This window comes from Chelonia mydas, chromosome 6 (genome assembly GCF_015237465.2).
Source record: "Chelonia mydas isolate rCheMyd1 chromosome 6, rCheMyd1.pri.v2, whole genome shotgun sequence".
NCBI lineage: Eukaryota > Metazoa > Chordata > Testudines > Cheloniidae > Chelonia > Chelonia mydas.
In genome coordinates, this window is record NC_051246.2 from 57,093,617 (window position 1) to 57,114,409 (window position 20,793).

The following is a 20,793-nucleotide window of genomic DNA, read 5'->3' on the forward strand; positions in this document are numbered from 1 at the left end:
TATCAGTGGATTTTTGTAAGGCTTTCAAATCGAGCCAGAACAATACATTTGCACAGAGTGACTGTATTTGTAGCAACTAAGCTTGGTGGGAATGTCAATAATGTTTTCTGGGGCCCTGTATTTCTGTCATTCTACCTGTGCTTTGAAAGTCCAGCCTATGTAGGATGGATTTGCACAAGATGAACATTGTCAATAAGCACAATAATTTGACTGAATTCATTCACACACACAGACACACATGCGCGCGCAAGGGGCCAAGAAGTCACAACATTACAGTAGGATAAATAAATTCTGTTCCTCAAGTAGAATGCACTTGGAAGCATTCTGTCAGGTGACACTGAGGTCATGGAATGAGTTTAAAATAGAACAGCTTTCTACACTCAAAATGGATGACCTGTCAAACTTATCTCCTCATGAAACAAACAAACAAAAAATATCCAGTTTTGGAGAACCAGCCAGACGGGTTATAGGAAAAATACATGAATTCTAATAGGTTATAATGAAGGATTGTCTAGACTTCAAATGTAAAGATAACAAGGAAATGCTTTTTTAAAAAAAACACACTGCATAACTAACCTGTGGAACTCATTGCCAAGAGATTAAGTAGCATTTGAAAAAATCATCAGGTACTTACATGAGTTATGAGAACATCCCAGTTATATTACATAGGATATAAACATACAAGGATGTGAGCCTTCATACTTAAGGGAAGAAGCCAATCACTAATGGGTAAAAGCATAAATGGTTTGGAAGTGATAAAATGGGCTTTTTGTCAGCTGAATGTTTTATCAATTAGTGTTTTATCCTACTTATTTTTACAGGCATCTTGCTTTGTTTTTTCCCTGCATTTCTGCACTTTTTCTTTGCTGGGAGAATTGTATGGTGCCATGAGGCCGCACTCATCCCAAGGATTGGTTTGGGTCAAATGAGGTATGGTTTGTGTGAATGAAGGGAAGAAACTGAATGGAGGAGATATGAGTAAATGCAGAGCAAATACAGTGTGGAGCAGCAGCTATTGTTTTCTAAGAGTGCAGGTGTAGACGCAAGGATCAAAGCTCATCCTCCATTTTGTAAGGCAGCATTCAGGACTTCAAGGCCTAATGTTGACTGCAGCCTGTTGTAGTAAAGTGGTGTAATGGTCAAATACAAGCTCTCTGTCACTTAAAAAGAACAACAGACAATAGGGATACATAAAATGGAGGGTGTTTTATCAGGCAGGCCAGGAATGGGAGGCTACAACACAGTATTTGAAATCTGACCCTTGAAAGATTTAGAGACGCACGCGCGCATACACCCCGCTATTTGCCCGTTGATCTTAGGTTCTTATATGTCCACCATTAACATAGTACGCGAGATTCCACATGGATGCGACAAATCCTAGCCATGCAAGAGTGAAAGTACATGTAAGCATCTTTGCTAAAAGTATAACATCTAATTTTTCAAACATATTTCTCTTTTAAACTAACTTATTTTCCCTGCATTTAGAATACAAGTTTATTCATAACCAGGCCAACTTTTTCCCTTAAACCTCTGCCCCACAGGGGAAAGGCTACACTGCATTTTGTAAGTTTCTTCTAGCTAAGGAAGTGCTGCTGCAGTGTTACCACTGCTCATGATTTTATTGTGAGGCTCAGTGTTTTTCTTGATGCTCCCAGAACTTGGAGCAATGTAATTAATTTAAGAATCTCAGCTTTCATTTTTGAAGCTATCTAGCTATGGGCTCTTGTGGGGCAGAGAAAAGCTTGAAAATGCAACCCAGAATAACCCTAAAGGCTCAAAACCCAGAAAAGCAAATAGAAGAGACTGCCTCAGTTATTTTCTGAAAGACTCATTCCATGATTTTAAGCCAGTCTCATTAGGTTGGGGAGCAGAGGGGCTGAATCTTGACTTTTGAAAGGTTGATGTTGGTGCCCCAGCACTGGTAGAAGTACCTGAGCATTTGTTGTGGATTGTGATAGGTTCCTGGCAAACTTGCATGGAGCTAATGGGTGTCTGCAATCCCAAAGGTTCTGATATTCCTCACCATGCTTGTTGAGCTACAGTGCACCTGTAACTTCGGCCTGGGAAAGTACTTCACACAGATATTCACATCTCATTAGAAGGATAAGTGCTTGCTGTAAAGGAGCACTTGGCCACCATGAGTAAAAAGAGTCTGTATTGCAACCATGTTAGTATTTAAAGATATAGTCCACATTTATCATATTTGTCACTTGCCATCAATTTAAATTCCCTTTATGCATCTGTTCAAAAATAATTAGGATTTTATGCTATAGTAAATATGCTTGTTCATCCATTAGTGCACAGCAGAAGATTAATTGCATTACAATGAAAATCAGCACTACAACATTCAGAACTACAATGATAACAGTGACAGCTGGGCTGCCTACAAGACTTTGCTCTGATAAGCTTCAAAAACAAGTATAGATGAGAAAATAATTAAGTCACTGACAAGGCAGTCCTTGCCCTGTTCTTGTTGTGCGTGCAATCAGCAACACAACAGCCGGAACAAAGGCTTGTGCTGCAACCAACAAAGCCAAGATGTCACACACACACACAAACTCTTAATTAAAATCAGGATCATGACTTAAAAAACCAATAGTTTACAATGAATTTTCATTGTACTATGATTTGCTGATAACATTTGAGAAGGAAAGAATCCAGTGTAGACATACAGCTGTAACCAAAACCAGTATTAATGTATATATGTTCATTTGGAAATTCAGCCAGAGTGATACAGAAACTTTTACAGTCTCTAATTGCAAATTACAATAGCTACATAATAAGGCCAATTGGTAAAAAAAATAAGAAGAAGAAGAAGTGGTAGATGGTAGAAAGTGTTGCAAAAAAATAATAATAATAATAATCACCAGTGATGGTATGGCTGTGCTTGACTAAAGAGAGAAGCAGGAGGACAGGAGAACTCAAAGACTTTTTAGCACTAACATACCCAAGAACTTGCAATATGGTCCTCTCTTATAGAAACTGATCCCATTTTTATTCTCTTCAGAATTCAATAGCAATATAAAATACAGTAGCAGGTTTCTCATTAGATGAGACCCCTTATAACATATTTGCACATTCAGTCCTGCTGTAACCAACTATTCTCTGGGGGAAAGGACTACTGGTATTTGCAATCTAAACATTCCTTCTTTGTAGTCAAAGTTTTGCTATTGACTTCAGAGAAAGCAGGACCAAGTCATTGCCTTGTATTTAGTTTTAGGCTGTTTTAAGATAAGCCTGTTAAACTAAAGTAAAACTGTTAAATTTTGGTTTCCGATAATCTGAGATTGAGAGTCCTTTGTGGTACTAATAGGGAAAAGCAGGTTGAATAATACAAAGGTAACCAAAGAAGTTGCTTAAGGTTTTAGAAGATGGAAATCAGTTGTTATACACTGGGTACATTTTGGCCTTGACAGTTTGAGTAATTGGGCATAGCTGCCTTTATAAAGGTTAGCATAAAAATTAGTGTTTTTACTGAGGTTATTGCAGCTATTGCAAGGCCACTTGTATTTTAATTTACTAGGTGATACTTGGTTAAAAAGCAGCCCTTCAGTGGTCCTTCTGGTATTACAGATTTAGCAACATGCTTAGGCCCACATTCTCACACACACACACAACCAGCCCAAGGCCCCTTTACCACCTAAGCTGTGGACCTGGAGCCAGGATGGGGCAGTGCTGGAAGCACCCCAGCCAAGGGCTTATACTGTGTGCCCAGTTCCAGGCTCCCACCCCAGGAACCTCCCCTGGCTGCATGAAGCTGCTGGTGGCAGTGGTGCAGAAGCAAGGGTGGCAGTACCATACCATGCCACACTCACTTCTGTGCTGCTGCTGGTGGCGGCCGCGCTGCCTTCATAGCTGGGCTCCCCGCCAGCAGACATCGCTCGCCATCCGCCCAGCTCTGAAGGCAGTACTGCCAACAGCAGCAGTGCTGAAGTGTGGCAATTCTGTACCACCACACTCTCTCACACACACACACGGATCAGATTTCATCAGAGAGACCAGAATTCACACAGGCCGTGATGCATTTTTCATGGCCATGAATTTGGTAGGGCCCTATTTATATACCCAAGGATCACATTAGCCTTTATTACCCCAGCATCACAGTGAGAGGCTTTAATGACTGCAGGGTTTGGCACTGCTAATATGTACAAGTTAAGGCACTAAACATATTTTTGCATCATGCTTAACACATCTGCTTATTTTGGGAGAGCTGAAAGAGGCCAAAATTAATAGTCTGGCAAAAAAATGAGAACATTTTCTTTGGAACAGTGGCTAAAATGCCATAACAAAGCTTATCCAGAACTGTGCATTATGTGAGTTACCAACAGAGGAGCTGGCATTGCTCATGTAAACAGAGACACCTGTGATGGTTTTCAGTAGTGAAGCAGGAGGGTGGGGGAGTAAACACTGCAATACATCTTGGGCTAATAAATCACTGACATTGATAGAGAAAGGGAATGCCCTGAACACTAAACTTATTTCACAAATCAACGCACATTTTATAAGCTTCTCCCAAGTTGTTCTCTAGAAAGCTGGGAGTAGTAGTATGAATCAGCAAAGCAACTATAATAGGGGGATACCGGCTTTTAAAAAAAAAAAAGCCACCACCACCACAACAAAAATTAGTATATCTAACTTCAGGAATGACTCCCACCATAGAAATGGGTTTTACAAACCCTAAAGAGCCTTAACAGCAGCTTTTACATCTGTGGATGAGGGATATGCATGGGATTAACAATGGAAAAAAACAGACTTTTTTTAAAATCACTTTCATTCATATGTATGATCCAAATTATTAAAGAAAAGCCTTTAAGTGAACCGAGTCAAATGCAACCTTGATGTAAGTAGGTCCAGGTTCAATGGAAGCTTTGTCATGGTGATATACCAGCCACCACGACCTACTCCAGGAGAGTGTTTTATGGAATTAAAGCCTGCAAATTACCACCTTAGAAATTTGAGAGAAGGTCTTCTAAACATTTAATAAAAACCCTCTGTTGCATGCTGGAGCCTTCTTTTAACTTTATTTTGAGAACCAAAGACTCTTGCTGATATGTTTTTAAATGGCCCCAAAATCTCCTGTTTTCTAAATAAAGGTTGTTTGGGCTAGAAGGACTATTGGAACACCCTGGGAAGACTTACGAGCAAACTTGTAATTTTCCAGAATCACTTAGAAAATGGAGGGGACAAGTAGATCTTCATGTTGCTTTGTGCCTGGCTCTTTTCTTTATACCCCCCCTCCAAAGTATGTGTATGAAATCTCAGAACATAGGTTTTGGATTATATCAAAATACCATGGACACTGCTATATTTAGTTTTACCTGCTCATTTGATACTGGCTCCTGTCACTGGGAGAGGAGGGGAAACAATGTAGCAATAGGACAATATCTTCTGCAACCTGATCTCAGATGAACCAGGCAATCTGCCTACTCAACGGAATACAGCCATGGCTCCAGCAAGAAGCTTATAAGTGATGGTTGATTATTGTCACTTGTCCATTAGATGCTTTTTTTAAAAAACAAACACAAACAAAAAACCCTTTGTTCCTTTTCCTTTCTTCTTTAATCTTTGTGCACAGAGCAGAATCTGGCCCAATGAAATTACCCTAGAATCACACTAGCAAATGTGAGATGAGAATTTGGCTCACCGTGCATATAGGGAGATCTTGTATGGCTGGTAATAATGACTGTACTTGTCCCGAAGACCTCCAGGCTTCAGACAATTGTTATTGCTACTCAAGTTATGCAGTTTCCATTTAAGTGATTCTGATTAATTACCAACTCTTCCAGTTGTTAAAACCTATTATTGCAGGCCCAACAGGCAGATCCAGCATAAATACTGAATACCACAATGACATCGTTCAGAAAAAGCACTCAAAAAGAAAGCACAGGGTCAGCTACCCTATTTCACTAGACCATTGACACATTACAAGAACCAGTATCTTTGAATCTTTTAGATACAGTTTGTAAATTTGTTTCTTAAAGACAGTTCTTTCCCTATGTAAATTAAATATTACACATTCTCTCAGCAGCTGGCAATGTCAAAGAGAAGAGCTGGATTATAAAATATTTATCTACATCATTGGTTTGCTTTTTGCCAGCTTAGATTTTGGGCAGAGAATGTCCATACCAGTCAAAGTCAACAGTATTCATAGGCTTGCAGATAATGCTGATACTGCAGTGCTGAGGGGAACACTACATCACCCAGAATGTTTAGTGGAAGAGACTTGAGCCAAGAATTGCAGAATTTCAAATATCAAGGCAAATTAAATTATAGCCAGGTGCCATCCCCGGCTTTGGTTTTTCACCTAGTTGTTGGATCTGCTTCTGCTGGAGCCCTACAGGTGGTGCTGTGCCCTGAAGCAGCACGAAAGCTTTTGCACACAAAGCAGAATTAATGAAGATGCCTATCCTTACATAAGCTGTTTGGAAGAACGGGAACTCATCCTTCATTCCCCACGTTCCTGTACACTTCTGGATAAGACTTTGTCATCTATTTTCTTTTAACTGGATTGGGTAATGTTGATATGTTTTAGTTTGGAGGCAACTCAGAGAAAAAAAAACAAACAAAAATGATTAAGAGTCTGGAGGAATTGACATACAGCACAAGGGGAAAAAAAATGTCAAGAACTAAGTATGTGCAGCTTGGCCACACAATAGCTACAGGGATACAAAATTCATCAATAAGTGTTTAATAGTTGCAAATGAAAATTACTTAAGCCTTATCTACACTTTAAAAAAAGTTCATCTTGCTGACTAGTGTTGCCAACGAGTGCAGCCGATTACTGTTTAATCCTATTCAGCACCCAAACACAGACAAGGACAAACTGTGTTCGGCAGTGTTTCAGAAACTTGCTTTAGTACCAAATGCAGTTATTTTTGTTAAGCTAGGTTATACACCAGATCTACTACCAGTGTTGACACCTATTATCAGATATAGGTCATTTTCATCGTGTTGAGAAGGCCTTAGGCCTTGCAGGGTCCCAGAGCCCAAGTTTGCTGTCATGGGCCAGTCGCAGATGTCTAGTCACTGTGTAAACATACCCTGAAAGGCAATAGGTGCCTTTATAAATAGATTAGAGGTTGATAAATGAACTTAGAAAGGAGAAATTTAGGCCAGATACAGGGGAAAACATTTTATTTTTATATATGTTTAAAAAAATAATTTCGCAGATGAAATAAAAGCCTCATCATTTGATGACAGCCGTGCTCTGGAAGGGAGTTGCAGTACAGAACAAGTCTTCTTTTCCCTACCTCTAAGTTTTAGGAAGTTCACCCAGTAAATCAGTAGTAGCGTAGGAAATAGAACCCCAAAGACATGATTCCAGTTCCTGGCTCTAACCACTAAACCATGCTGTCCCTTTACTTTGTTTAACCCTTTGTTTACTGAGTCTTGTTCCCTACAATTTTCCCCTTTTTTTATCTCTTCCCCGCACCTCTCTGCCATGTGATTCATTTGCATCCTGATGCTTGGCTCTTTTGAGTCCTGGAACAGATATATATTTATGTGGCTCAGTAATAGCCAAAAGGTTGGAGACCTCTTCTGTAGATGGAAAGCAATATGCTAGGACAGCAATATGAGAGTATGAAAATATACAATATAATGTAATTTTAATTTATGAGAGAGCTATAACACAAGAGGAGGTGATGAGACAAAATTGAAAAAAATTCTATATTTTAGGAAATGCAGTGTGATAGAGAATCAATAATACATTGAAGCCCATTTAGACAAAATGTCTTCTAAATAAAATTGTTAAGAATAAATGCAATATGTGCCAGAATATATTTAATTTTCTCTTTCCCGCTAAAGCAAATTCTCTTTTAAATGAATATGGTAAAATCAGTTACTGCAAATGAAGTTTGAAAAAATAAAGATGAATGTAAAAAACTTTTAATATAAAGGGCATTTAAGATCCCAGTCAGGCTTTTGGACAAATCTAGAAAAAAGTAAAGTGAGTTTGGTGTTCAGCCACAAAGTGAGGCAAATCTTGAAACTGATGTGTAGGTCACAGAGCCTACTCCTTAGATGATGGAAGGTAGGAGAAGGCTGAACACCTGGAAGAGCAACCAGCTTTCTCTTAAGAACATGGACTTTTATGTTGTCTCATGAAAAGTATATGGAAGAAGAGACTCAGGGCCAGAGTGTGGGAGGCGATTACACGAGGAAGTACTTGGTAACTATTAGATCCCCTCTGCATTCCTGATTTTGGAACAACTACCACTGATTCTATTCTGGGACATACACATAATCTATGCTGGGACATGATCACTGTCTAAGTTCTGGCTACTGCAAAAGTTTCTCTCACCATTAGACATTCACAACAACTACAATCAACTGAGGCATGTTAGCTCCTGATAACAACCTCCTGTATTAAATGGGAAGGGACTGTTGGCAGAGCAAGCTCAGTAAAGGAACCTCACTTCTGGAATACATCTTGGTTCACCAAAGCAGAAATCTGACAACTTGGTTTTTGCTGGCCTCTAGTTTGGAGGATAGGGAAGAGTGGGACACAATAGCTTTGACAGCTATTTGCTAATAGTGGTCCAGTTAGTATGGATTTTTATCATCATTTCATGAATGAGCACATTTTCAATAAGTCTCAAGATGATAAATGCAGGCATCCAGCTAGAGGATGTATTTAGTAAGGATTCCTGTTTTTGACTTAAATACCTAGCATCGCTGTGCTAACCAATGACCCACAGTACATCCGCCTTTGGCTACGTCTACACGGAGAGCTAGGATTGCGATTTCCCCTGCTCAGGGATACATACTCACAGTGTAAGTGAGTATAAATAGCAGTGTAGCCATGGTAGAACAGGTAAGGGCAACTGAGGCATAGCTCAGCTGTGCCACATACATACCCACTAGTTTCCGGTGTGTTTATAGTCAGCATGGCTAAACCATGCCTCCACTGCTGCATCAAGCTAGCGTGTGTAAGTAAACAGTGGAAATCACACCCTTAGCTCATAGTATAGGCAGACTTTGCAAAGTAAAATTGGGTACATGCTTCTGTCTTTGTGTCCTTTCATAACTTCATAGAATCCAAATTAAAGTGACCGTTTAAAAATAAAAAGTCCGGATAGTTTAAAATACTTCCATAGTATGTTCAATGTCTATAATCCAAGTGCAGTTTAATTTGAAAGCAATTTACAATACCCAAACAATTAGATTTTCCCCTCTTCTTGTGAATTCTCTTTGTGGGCAGAGGAGATGGACACTATACTGCTAACTATTATATTCTTATTTTATAAGGCCATTATTCCTGTGTGGGAGGGCCACATCCCGCATATATTTATAACCAGTTTTAACTGTTTTCCCACCCTGTCCTCCAAACGTCTCTATCGAGGTCTGTTTCAAAGGATGGTTTCAAGGAGAAGTGTCACAGTACAGGACAAAGAGGAAGAAAGAACCCACTCTTCTCCTTTGCCCCCTTCCATGGCAGCACACAATTGACCATATGCATTATGAGAAGCAAGGGAGTCAGTCAGTCTTAACTGATGCATCCTGTCTCCAGTAGCAAGATATCAGATTTGAAAGACCAGTGGTCTTACTCACTTGAGGCAAACACGTTTCTGAGCTCCTAAATAAATGCTGGTAAATTTACAGTCAGGAGCACAGTACTGCTATCCCCTAGCATTCAAAAATCATGAATCAGGCCCTCCAAACCCTGGATTTAAAAATCTAACATTTTGGTGCAGTTTCCCTCCCCCGCACTTTCTGGTTTCTGAGCTTTTAGGTCACACTTATCTCACATTTTAAAACTTTTCTCTGCAGCTATGTGGTCTAGTAACAAAATTAAGTTTTAAGAAAATTCTTCTCTAATAACACAGATTCAAAAACTGGGACTTTAAGATACCATGATGCTTGTGATTTAAAAAAGAAAAATCACCAGAGTTGGCAACACAGCATGGCATTGTGTTTTCGTACTAGAAGGGAAGTGGTATTGTTTTGAAGTCAAAGCATGGAAACTGGAGTCAGGATTCCTGGCCTACATTCCCAGATCAGCTAGACTTGCTCTCTGAACTTGGGCAAATGACAGACTTTCAATAGCTCATTTCACCCACCCATAAGGGGATAATAGATCTTTTCCTCAGTGAGGGATTGTGAAGCGTAAGTATTGTGTGTGCAGCATGTACATAAACTGAGATGAAGAGTGCTACTTACCCCCTCCACCCCCCCCCCCAACACACACAAACTGTTACAGAAAAAAAGGCGGCCTTTTCTTTGACTGTGTGTGCGTGCGCCAAAGAGTTATCCTGAACAGTTTAAGGTCGGAAGATATATTTCTGGGATGTGGCCGTAGTCACCAATTCTGTTGGCCACGTGCAAAGTTGTAATGTGATGGAAACTCAGAATGTGCCTTGTAATATGTTTCTGCAGACCTCTCCCTGTCATTCCTTTGCGTAACAGCAAGTAGAAATGGCATGAATTATTAAATTGGGACTTCGGGTTGCTAAGTAATTGTATTGTGGGGGTTTTTTAATCCCTTTCTATAGATGGTTCTCTAGAGTCCTTACTCAAGGCCTGTACTTTTACAAAAGCTTTTATGCTCAGTAACACTTTAGAAAACATTTTAATTAAACATAAGTCACTTTTGTTTTCATGTATTTGCATCTGACATGTGGACAAAGATGGTGTGTCAAAACAAGTGTAAAGAAAAAAAGGCAACATAAAATCAAGAGGTCCATGTTTCTTCCATATTCTGTGCAGGCAGCCGGAAAGGTGCTAGCCTGACACCTACTGAGCTGGGCTAGGTGGGAAGCATGATTAGCCCCTCAGAAATGCTTGCTGCCTGCTGAGATCAGCAGTTTAGAGGACCAATTGTAATGGCAAATGGCCAGCAGTTAAAAACAATGAGCCAACAATTCAGGAACAATGGGATACAAAGGGGCTGCTAGCGTCAACATTAATATAAAATACTGAAGCCATCTACTCCTCTGTACATACAGAATAGAATGGATAATGTGGGACTTTGTGTAAGCCCCTAGCTCCAGGGAACTACTAAAGGCAATCACAGAAGTGAGAGATGGGGAAAGATATCAGGTCATCTTGCTCATCTCCCTGACAATGGAGAATTGCTCCCCACAGTCTGTTTTACAAGTAGGCTGGACAAAGCATTGGAGATGTCCCTAGTAATATTTCTTCTACTGCTACTTTCCTTACAAAGCTAATCCACAGTCTAATAAAACGTCACTAAAAGTTTTTTTTGCTGACATAGAACTAAATTTCCCTTTCTCTCAATTTCAATCCATTATTCCTAATTAATCTTCCTACATTGGTCTCTTCATTGATAATCATTACACATCCTCCCTTTACCTGAACTGGCATCCTGATTTTTTGTCTGTGCTGGATTGTTGGCTGTCCAGGCTGAGGACTGAATCTAGACAATACAATGGGTATCTTACACTCGATAGCCAACCAGCAACAGGAAAGGACCATATATATTTGTAATCCTTCAACAATAATACACATCTCACACTGGGGAAATTAAGCATGCACTTTCCCCCTATTGCTCTCTAATCAATCTCACCCATCTTCCAGTCCCTCCCCCCCCCCCCCAGTGCTTTCCTAGAGTCGAAGTATCACACTCCTAGCCTTGCAGTCATGACACCTTACTTCCCACCCAAGGAGATAATTTAAATAGCATGCAACAGTATGTGGACATATTCTTTCTTGAGATTAGGATTGGCAATACTAATGGTGTTTTGGTTTAAGCTACTTCTGTACTCCCGGAACCTGAGGGCTACTCAAGCCTATGTGGACTTCCAGTGCGAGTTGGGGCACCCTTCAAAGTGCCCCAAGTCGTGCTGGCTGTCAATGGCCCTAAGTCAGTGGTAATCAGTAGGCAGACTGTGGGCCAAACTCAGACCCCCAAATCTCTTTACTTATTTATTGGTGATTATTTTCTCAGGGTTTTTTCCCTTGACAGAGAAATTTGAACCCTGACAAAAATAAGTGATTATCCCTGCCTTAAGTTATTGATACAGCAGTTGGTGATCCCTGGGACTCAGGATGTTGGTACTGTCTCTGAACCAGCCCTAAAGGTGGTGGCAGCGTAGGAGCCACTACAACAGCTCTCCACCACTAGCGGTTCTTCCCTGCATCGAGGTACACCTTCCAGGCCAGCTGGGCCAGCTTTTTGACAATTTTGTGCGAACAGAATGGTGCAATACTCCCCTGCCTTAGGGCAGCATCTGGCCTGTCATAACCATAAGGGTAGCCTAAATTCCTCCTCACCTGTAAGGGGTTAAGAAGCTCAAATAACCTGGTTGGCACCTGACCAAAGGAACCAATGGGGACAAAAGATACTTTCAAATCTGGGGGAGGGGAGAGAGGCTTTGTTTGGGTTCTTTGTTTCTGTGTTCGTTCACTCTTGGGACATCAATCCATGTCCTCCAAACCTGAACCAGTCTCTCATATTACAGAAATTTTAAGTACAGCCAGGCAAGGTGTATTAGTTTATCTTTGTTTTCTCAACCTGTGAATTTTTCCTTTGCTGGAGGGAGGTTTATCCCTGTTTTGTTGTAACTTTGAAACTAAGGCTAGCGGGGGTTCCTCTGTGTTTTGTGCATCTTTTGTTACCCTGTAAAGTTATCTTCCAACCTGATTTTACAGAGGGGATTTTTACCTTTTCTTTTTTTAAAAATAAAATTCTTCTTTTAAGAACCGATTGATTTTTTTTTCCAGTGTCCAAAGATCCAGGGATTTGGATCTGTGTTCACTTTGTAACTAATTGGTTAGGATATTATTCTCGAGCCTCCCCAGGAAAGGGGGTGTAAGGGCTTGGGTGGATATTTTGCGGGAACAGGAACTCCAAGTGTTCCCTTCCCTGATTCTTTGTCTAAATCACTTGGTGGTGGCAGCATACTGTTCAAGGACAAGTTGGAATTTGTGCCTTGGGAAAGTTTTAAACCTAAGCTGGGAAAAATAAGCGTAGGGGGTCTTGCATGCGGGTCCCCACATCTATACCCCAGAGTGGGGAAGGAACCCTGACATGGCCCAATACCTTTATCACACTTAAAGAGGAATCTAGTGAACCCTCCACCCACACTTGATTGGAATCCATATCTTCCACTTCCTCCACCAGTCCTCACTGAATCTTCAGTGGAGTAGCACCAATTATTCAATTAGTTTATATGTCAAACTGAGTGCAGAGCCCAGGTCTATTATAAATACAATAGAAATGCACAGCATTGACATCCCATCTGAAAATGGAAGAAGAGCTCAACGCAGCTCACTTATATCTGTTATACTATTCATTCCTTCAAAAGACGGAGATGCAACAAATGAACATCTCTTTTCTCCTGCTTCTCAGTTAGTCTCACATGGCCTTATTTCTCATACCTACCTGTGTGGCACAGGCAACTCATTTCTCACCCCCCGCCCCCGCCTTTTCTATTTTTACCCTGGTCTCATTTTCTGAAAAGGTTCTATAGTCCTACTCAAAACTTTCTAGGGTTCATTTTCCAGGCAGTGCAGTTACATGTTCACTGTCAGTGTGGCACTGCTGTTCAGGAAATGGAAAGCTTTTGGCAGTCTTACATATGTCTGTTTCTGAAGCATTTCCCTTTAAATCTCACCATGCTATTTCTCATTATGGCTCCTAAATTCTGCTGATTTGAGACACCTAGGAGAAATTCCAGGAGCATTAAAGATGATCTATTCCAGCAATAAAGGAGATGCAATCTTTTCTATTTCTCGGAGAGATACAGAATAGAAGGATAAGAACAAACATTTCCTTGTGAGACTGACAAAAAAAGAAAAGCTATTTCAATATATTATATGAAGGCTCCAGAAATCACACTCTGTACAGTTACCTAATTTATATCCACCTCTACAAAATAAAGTCAGGTCCAATTCATTATGTTTTGCTTCTTAAACAAGAAGGCTGAGATTTTTTCCAACCCTTTTGATTAAGATTGGGATAGGCATCTTTGGGGGAGGAAGATTTATCTTCTGATCTGCTGATGAGACACACTATATTATAATATTTCCTAGCTCTTATATTAGCTCCTTTGAAAAATGCTGTGAGTTCTACTAATGAAAATTGATATGTAAGAGGTAGGTATCTATTATCTTATTATGTAGCACTTCTCATCAGCTGATCAAAAGACAAACCCTCCTCCCCTAAAGATGCCTATCTAGGTCTCTCACCATCAGTTAAAAATACAGTCCATAGCCAAAGAACAAGACCAGCAGCAAATCCTACCCACCATATAGCCAGCAAACCTAAACTTCCCAACCCTCCAGTTCTCAACAGTGACCCCACACTTAGCACCTCAGCCCCCTCCTTCAGCAGCCTCAGCATGCCCCATCTACATGGCCTTTGCAGTATGTCCTGAGGTGCTCAGATACTACAGTGATGGAAGTGTACTGGTTAGAAATGGTAAAGAACTTACTAGGTGATTTAGTGCATTAGTTTCACTGAAGAGCTCTTTTCTGTCATAAAAAATAAGATGAATAATTTTCTACCAGCTTTACTGGGGCATATTATCTGTTTAAATGTCTTGAGTAATGGGAGTTTCACTATTTCCCCTGACTGTTTTCACCATTAAGAAACCTTTCCTGATACTCCGTTTAAATGCTAGGTTTTCATAACTTCATCCTACTATCTCTATTTAGACCTGCATATACCACACTAAAACAGTGATCTCAGTGTGTTTACACTGTTCAAGGATCAGTAGATTCTTATGTGTCCCATTACTTACCATTGAACTAAGCTAAAGCTATTTACGCCCCAGATATGAACATCAGGTACCAATGTTTAGACATAAATCCATATTTAGGCATCTAAATCCATCAGCTGATTTTTCAAAAGATGCACAGTACCTGCAGCACCTAGTGTCTTCAGTTTGGTCTTCTCAGCCCTTTGAGATCTTAGGATGGCAAGTGCAAAGTATTATTGTTTCAGAACTTTAGAGGACCCAGTGAGACAAAAATAAAGTCTATAAAACACACAAAGTACTAATCACAAACTATTTAGAGTTATTGGACTTCCTATGGAATTGGAATGTACTGTATTCCAGGTGTGTTTTCACCAAAGGCTTATAGGGTTGATCCAACCACAATGAACTCAATGGTGTCTTTCCATTGACTCTAATAGGAATTAGACTGATCCCATACAGAGAACCATCTCATTTGTGATACCTCTGTGCACATAGTCCCAAATCCCCTAGATTACATTTGCTACCATTTCTCCATGACTAGTATGGAGTACTGATTGGGATGAAGCCGATTCCCAGGGCAATCCCGATCAGGTCTACTCTGAAGGGCAACATATAGAACACAAAAATTTGTGTGAAAGCACACAAAAATTTACTTCCACTTCTAAATAGAATAGAGAATAAAAACCATGCTGCTTTATGCAGCATCTCTGTAGTACTGTAAATATACTGGCTTCTGCGGGCTGAGGGAAAAAAAACAAAAAACAAAAAATCCTTCAAACTACAATTCAAAAGTCATCTCACTCAAAGCAATCCATCTTATTAAATTATGCTTCAAAACATTTAATTCCTACAGTAATTAAAGACAAATTCTCCACACATTTGTTTATATCAGTGGCTCTCAACCTTTCCAGACTCCTGTGCCCCTTTCAGGAATCTGATTCTTCTTGCATACCCCACAAGTTTTACCTCACTAAAAAACTACTTGCTAACAAAATCAGGCATAAAAATACCCACCCAAAAGTGTCACAGAACAGTATTACTGAAAAATTGCTTACTTTCTCATTTTTACATTATAAATGAAGTTAACTGGAATATAAATATTGTACTTACATTTAATGTATGGTATATAGAGAGAGCAGTATAAGGAAGTCATTGTCTGTATGAAATTTTAGTTTCTACTGATTTCATTAGCCTGTTCTAAAACTAGGCAAATATTCAGATGAGTTGATGTACGCCCCAGAAGACCTCTGTGTACCCATGGGGTACACTTATTCCTTGTATATGCACAAGCTCTGGTCCCATCCCAGCTTCAGTGCTGGGGGAAGGAAATAAAAATGCCTGTTAAGGAGAAATCATTATGCTTATGCTGCTTGAACTCTGAGGGGTGAGGTTTCTAAGTATAAGCAAGGAGTCCCCAGCTGTTTTACCTAGGTTAGCCCTAAGGGATATTCAGTTTGCTTACAATAGTAGCTTCTATTATGTTTTGAAACCTGACTGTAACTCATTTGTGTATATGCTTACCTATTTAAGCTTGTAAAAAACTCATTTCTTTTTCTTAATTAATAAGTCTTTAGTTAGTTTATTACAGGACTGGCTACAAGTATTCTTTGATTTGAGATCTCAGTACAATTGAGCTGGGGTAAGGTGGTGGTCCTTTAGGACTGGGAATACATGAAAAATTATAAAATAATATTTAGGTTAACATGACCATCTACCACAAAGCCCAGCTTGCCGGGGGCAAGATAGACTGGAATACCTCAGAGGCTAGCGTGTGACGCTGTTATAGTGCTTTAGGAGTTAACATGTATTGCTAGGGTGGTGAAATCTAAGTACCGAACACACAACCAGTTTGCTTCTTGACAGTCTGCCTTGAGATTGGCACTCACATTCCTGAGCCACTCCAGACAGCTTTACAGGTTGGAATGGATCACTCATTTTATAGCTGGGAAATCTAAGCAGTACATAGGTCAAGTGACTTGCTCGTGATCACACAGCAAGCCAGTTGCTGTGCTGTGAATAGAACCCAGGATTGCCAACTCCAGGCATGCTCTTATGATTTTTCCATCACAAATTATACAGACAGCATAAGTTATCTACCAGATAAATGTGAGGGGGTTTTTTGTTTTTTTAAACAAAAGCACTTTTTTCATTCGTTTGACGTTTTCTTTAGTTTTTATTCATAAGAAACTCAAATGAAAGTAGTTCATGTGTTTGCTATTAGATGTATTCCGCTATAGAGAATATAACATGGCAAATGCTCTTGATTTTATCCAATTAGAGCAAAGGTGAACTGTACAGTCCTTGACTCAATTGCTTGTAGTAATTCTGGAAAACACAAATCTCTGATTCGCTATTACAACCAGAATATACCATCTAAATACTCACAACAAAAGTGGCCACTTGAGTTTCTCATTTAATCCAGCTACTCTAATACAGTACTTTGTACTTCTATAACACCTTCTGCCTAAGGATCTTAAAACACTTTGCAAATATTAATGAATTCCTGTGAGGCAGGAACTGTGATCCTCACTTCAGACTTAGGGAAACTGAGGCAATGAGGCTTTGTCTACAAGAAGCAAAAAATTACAGCCACAAAGAGTTGATTAGAACACTTTGAAATTGCAACATCCATATTATGTTGGATGTTTACATGCAACAGCCATCCCAGCGGTTAAACCAACATTGTCTGTGTACCTGTAACAGGGTTCACTCACTACTGGGACACCTCCATCTGACTGCTCTGCGATCCTTCAAGGGATGATTCCCCCTTCCATCACTCCATTCTCTCCTTGTGTTCTTTGGGACTCTGTACACTTCCATTTCATGAGTTGGTTGCTCCCTCTTCAGGGCTTAGTCCTCTGGCCAGGTCACTATGTGTTTTCCTCCTTTCCGAGCGTCAAAGGATCTTCATCTGAACTTGATCAGGCAGTTTTCCAATTCACTGCCCAGACTTCGCCTCCATAGCTAGTAGGAGAAACCAGGCCCACCTTCTATTCTAGGTTCCAACTCAGAGACCCTCTAATCAGCAGTCAAGGTCTGCAATGTCCTACCTTGCTGCTATTTCCCTGAGCCTTTTCCTACTCTGCCTCTCTCAGGCTTCTGCTCCACCACCCTTCTGGATAAACCCTTCCTACAGGAACTGGATCCCCAGGGTTTCTACTCTCCCACTAGATTTCCTCCTTTCTATCTGGTTCCCAGAGAATAACTACAGGTTTCCTCACTACAGCCTTTTTTCATCCCCCATCGCTTCTGTTTATGCCTCTCTGAGCTCCTCCCCCAGCTAAACTTCATCAGCAATTAGTGATTTATAAATTCCTGATCCTCCCTCCTGGTGCATCTGTGACGGTTAATTAGGCCACCTTAACCCCTTCCATGCTGGTGTGGGGGTGAACACATAATCACAGTACACCTTAACACATGGAAGAAGATTGTTAGCCTGTGTTTGGTAAAAGCCCTGGCCTCAGGAACTGTGCTGGATACTATGGATAAGTGTTGCAGGAAGTGTTGCCAGCACTGGGACACAGGTTCAGTTTTAAAGCATGCTTTGTGTGGATGTGCTAAACTGTTACGGAGAAAAAGTGGACAATCAGCCATGTCATTGCTGGGATACACCTAGAGAATAATGATTAATTGAGTTGCCAAAGATCACACAGAAAGTCAATGTCGAAGCAAGAGAAAGAACGCAGAACTCAAGTCCCAGTCCTGTGTTCACCTCTACACAACGCTCTCTTTCTGACCAAACTTCTTGTTGATTTATGAAATTCCAACCTGATTCACCTAGTCCCTCAGTTGACGAAACAAACCCACATTTTTAACTTACACAGAAATATCTAATGATGAAACATTTGTAATAAGCGTAACCTGAGATGCTTGAGTGCCTTTAACTCAGTTCTAACCATACTCAGGGCCAGTTCAGCAAGCATAATAGCAATACAAAACTTACGGATTCAATCATTTTTTTGTTGTTGTGCATCACTTGAATGATATTCTAGAAATGACCCAGCTGCAATCTGCCAGGAACAAATATATATTTATATGTATGTGAATTGTTCAGTCTGAGGCAAAAGGGAGCAAAACTAAATTTTTTTTTCATTTGAAACTGAAAACTGAAGCACCAAAATGAGTGAGTACCCCCAGCTTGTGCTCTGAGCAACAAGGATTTACCATGTCTGAGTTTGTTCCTGATGGGTAACATGAAAAATCCAAATGACTGATGGGGAAAAAAAACAAAGCTGACTGACTGAGCTCAGCATGGACTACTGTTATCTGTAGCTTACAGTTTGTATTACAGAGGGTGGCATAGCTGCAGTTCCACATACTCCATCATCTCTTCTGAAAACACTATTAGGCATCCCTCCCTCTTCCTTTAAACATCAATGAAATCTCTGCAAGAGGCAAATACAAGCACTTCTGTTTCAAGGTTGTTGGGTTTTTGTTTTGTTTTTTAATTGTCAAAATGTCAGATTTCAAGATTTTTTTAAGTGAACATGTTCAGTTCTGGGGTTGAATTTATTTTTGAAACAAAGAGAGAAATTATAGTAAAAAAAAAAGTTTAAAAATTAAAATGGTCAAAATCGAAACATGTTTTGATTGATTTGAATTTTTTTAGATTTTCAGTTTGTGAAAAAAAACAGATTTCAAATTTTTGTCATGATATGGGATGGGGGAAAAAAACCTAGAAATTTTGAAAATTCTCACAGGATTGGAAAGGCGTTTCCTGACTAGATCTACTTAATTGTTATTTTTCTCTTATTTCCTTAAGGAGATAAACTGGAGTAGCTGTTCATTTTCCCCATAATACTCGTTATATTATACCCCCAGTTAAAAATTATTTAGTGCACGTAGAAAGTAAGATATATTCATTGACATCAAAGTCTCCTTTTCTTCATAGTGCTGCAGAAGGCAAACTTGCGAAATATACTTGAAGTGGAAGGTTTCAAATTATGAAGGGTACAGGTGCCAATGCAGCAATCCACCACTGTACAACAAAGCATTTAAGTATATGTTTAACTTTAGGTACCTGCTAAACTGGAACCATACTAGGAATAGTCCTATGAAGTGAAAACAAAACAATCACTTGATAAAATTAAAGGATCAGCAGAATTTTTAATGCTAGGAAAAATATACCGGTACTGCTTCTTGTAGCCCCTAGAATGCACTGTCACAGGAAGGTGCTGAGTCATAGATTGGGGCTGAGTTTATAGGCTGAGTCATTCTATGCTTATTAACATTTGTAATTAAGAAAGCTCAGGTAAGGATGCCAAAACCTGAAAACCCTACGTACGTACAAATCCCACTAACTTCAATAGAAGACCAAGCCAGTGATTTAAGCTACGCTAGAGTTCCTGGCCCCTAGTCACATTATCTGTGTGTCATCTCTTTCTCTCTCTACAATCAACAGTCTGGTTCAACATGGTTATTTGGTGAACAGGTGTTTTTTGCTTCATGGGAGCTTTTGCCTATCAAATCAGTGACTTATTAATTCAGGAGAAGACTGGCTTCAGTTTCCAATCTCAGTAGAGCTGATCAAAAAAGTGTTTTTTGTTTAAATCCAGATTACACGTATCTTCACAAATTAAAGCGATAAGAACAGGTCACTATGAATTATGGGGTCACGTTATCCATTATTTACAAGTATTTGTGAAAATGGACATGGAATCTGAACTCTTCATTAATTTTAGCAAGAATGTTTAGTTATCCAAAATTTAGTTCTGGAAGTTGGTTATTTATTATCTGTTTTTCACCTGTTCAAAAATTGGAATCATCCAGTCAAGGAGTAGATACAATACTATGTCATTTAGATGACGAGTCACAGAACACAAAAAACCAGCTGAAATGTTTGGTCAGAACGAACCATTGACTCAAAATTATTTACTGAAACTATTCAGTGCATGACACTCTTTGAATGTTTTCATCATTTGTAGATCAGAATCAGCTCACAGATGGTTTACCAGAACTGGGGCTAACACTGAAATAGATATTATGAAAAACAAAACGTTGGGCCATATATAAACATTATTTTCACACTGTAGTTGGGCATGGAACTGAACTGAATAAACTCTTAATTTCCAGAGCAAAGGTAAAATGGTGTACAGCTGGGACCAATGTTTATTACACTAATGAACTAACT

General features: G+C 39.7%; 1 protein-coding gene across 1 annotated transcript in view; it reads right to left on the minus strand.

Annotated features, from left to right (window-relative positions):
- LRRC4C (leucine rich repeat containing 4C) overlaps positions 1 to 17,937 on the minus strand; it is a 921,733-nt gene extending 903,796 nt beyond the window's left edge. The window contains exon 1 of the mRNA XM_043548653.1: positions 17,358 to 17,937. The gene's annotated coding sequence lies outside the window, so the exon portion shown is untranslated. The remainder of the gene's footprint in view (positions 1 to 17,357) is intronic.
- Between the last annotated feature and the right edge of the window lie 2,856 nt (positions 17,938 to 20,793).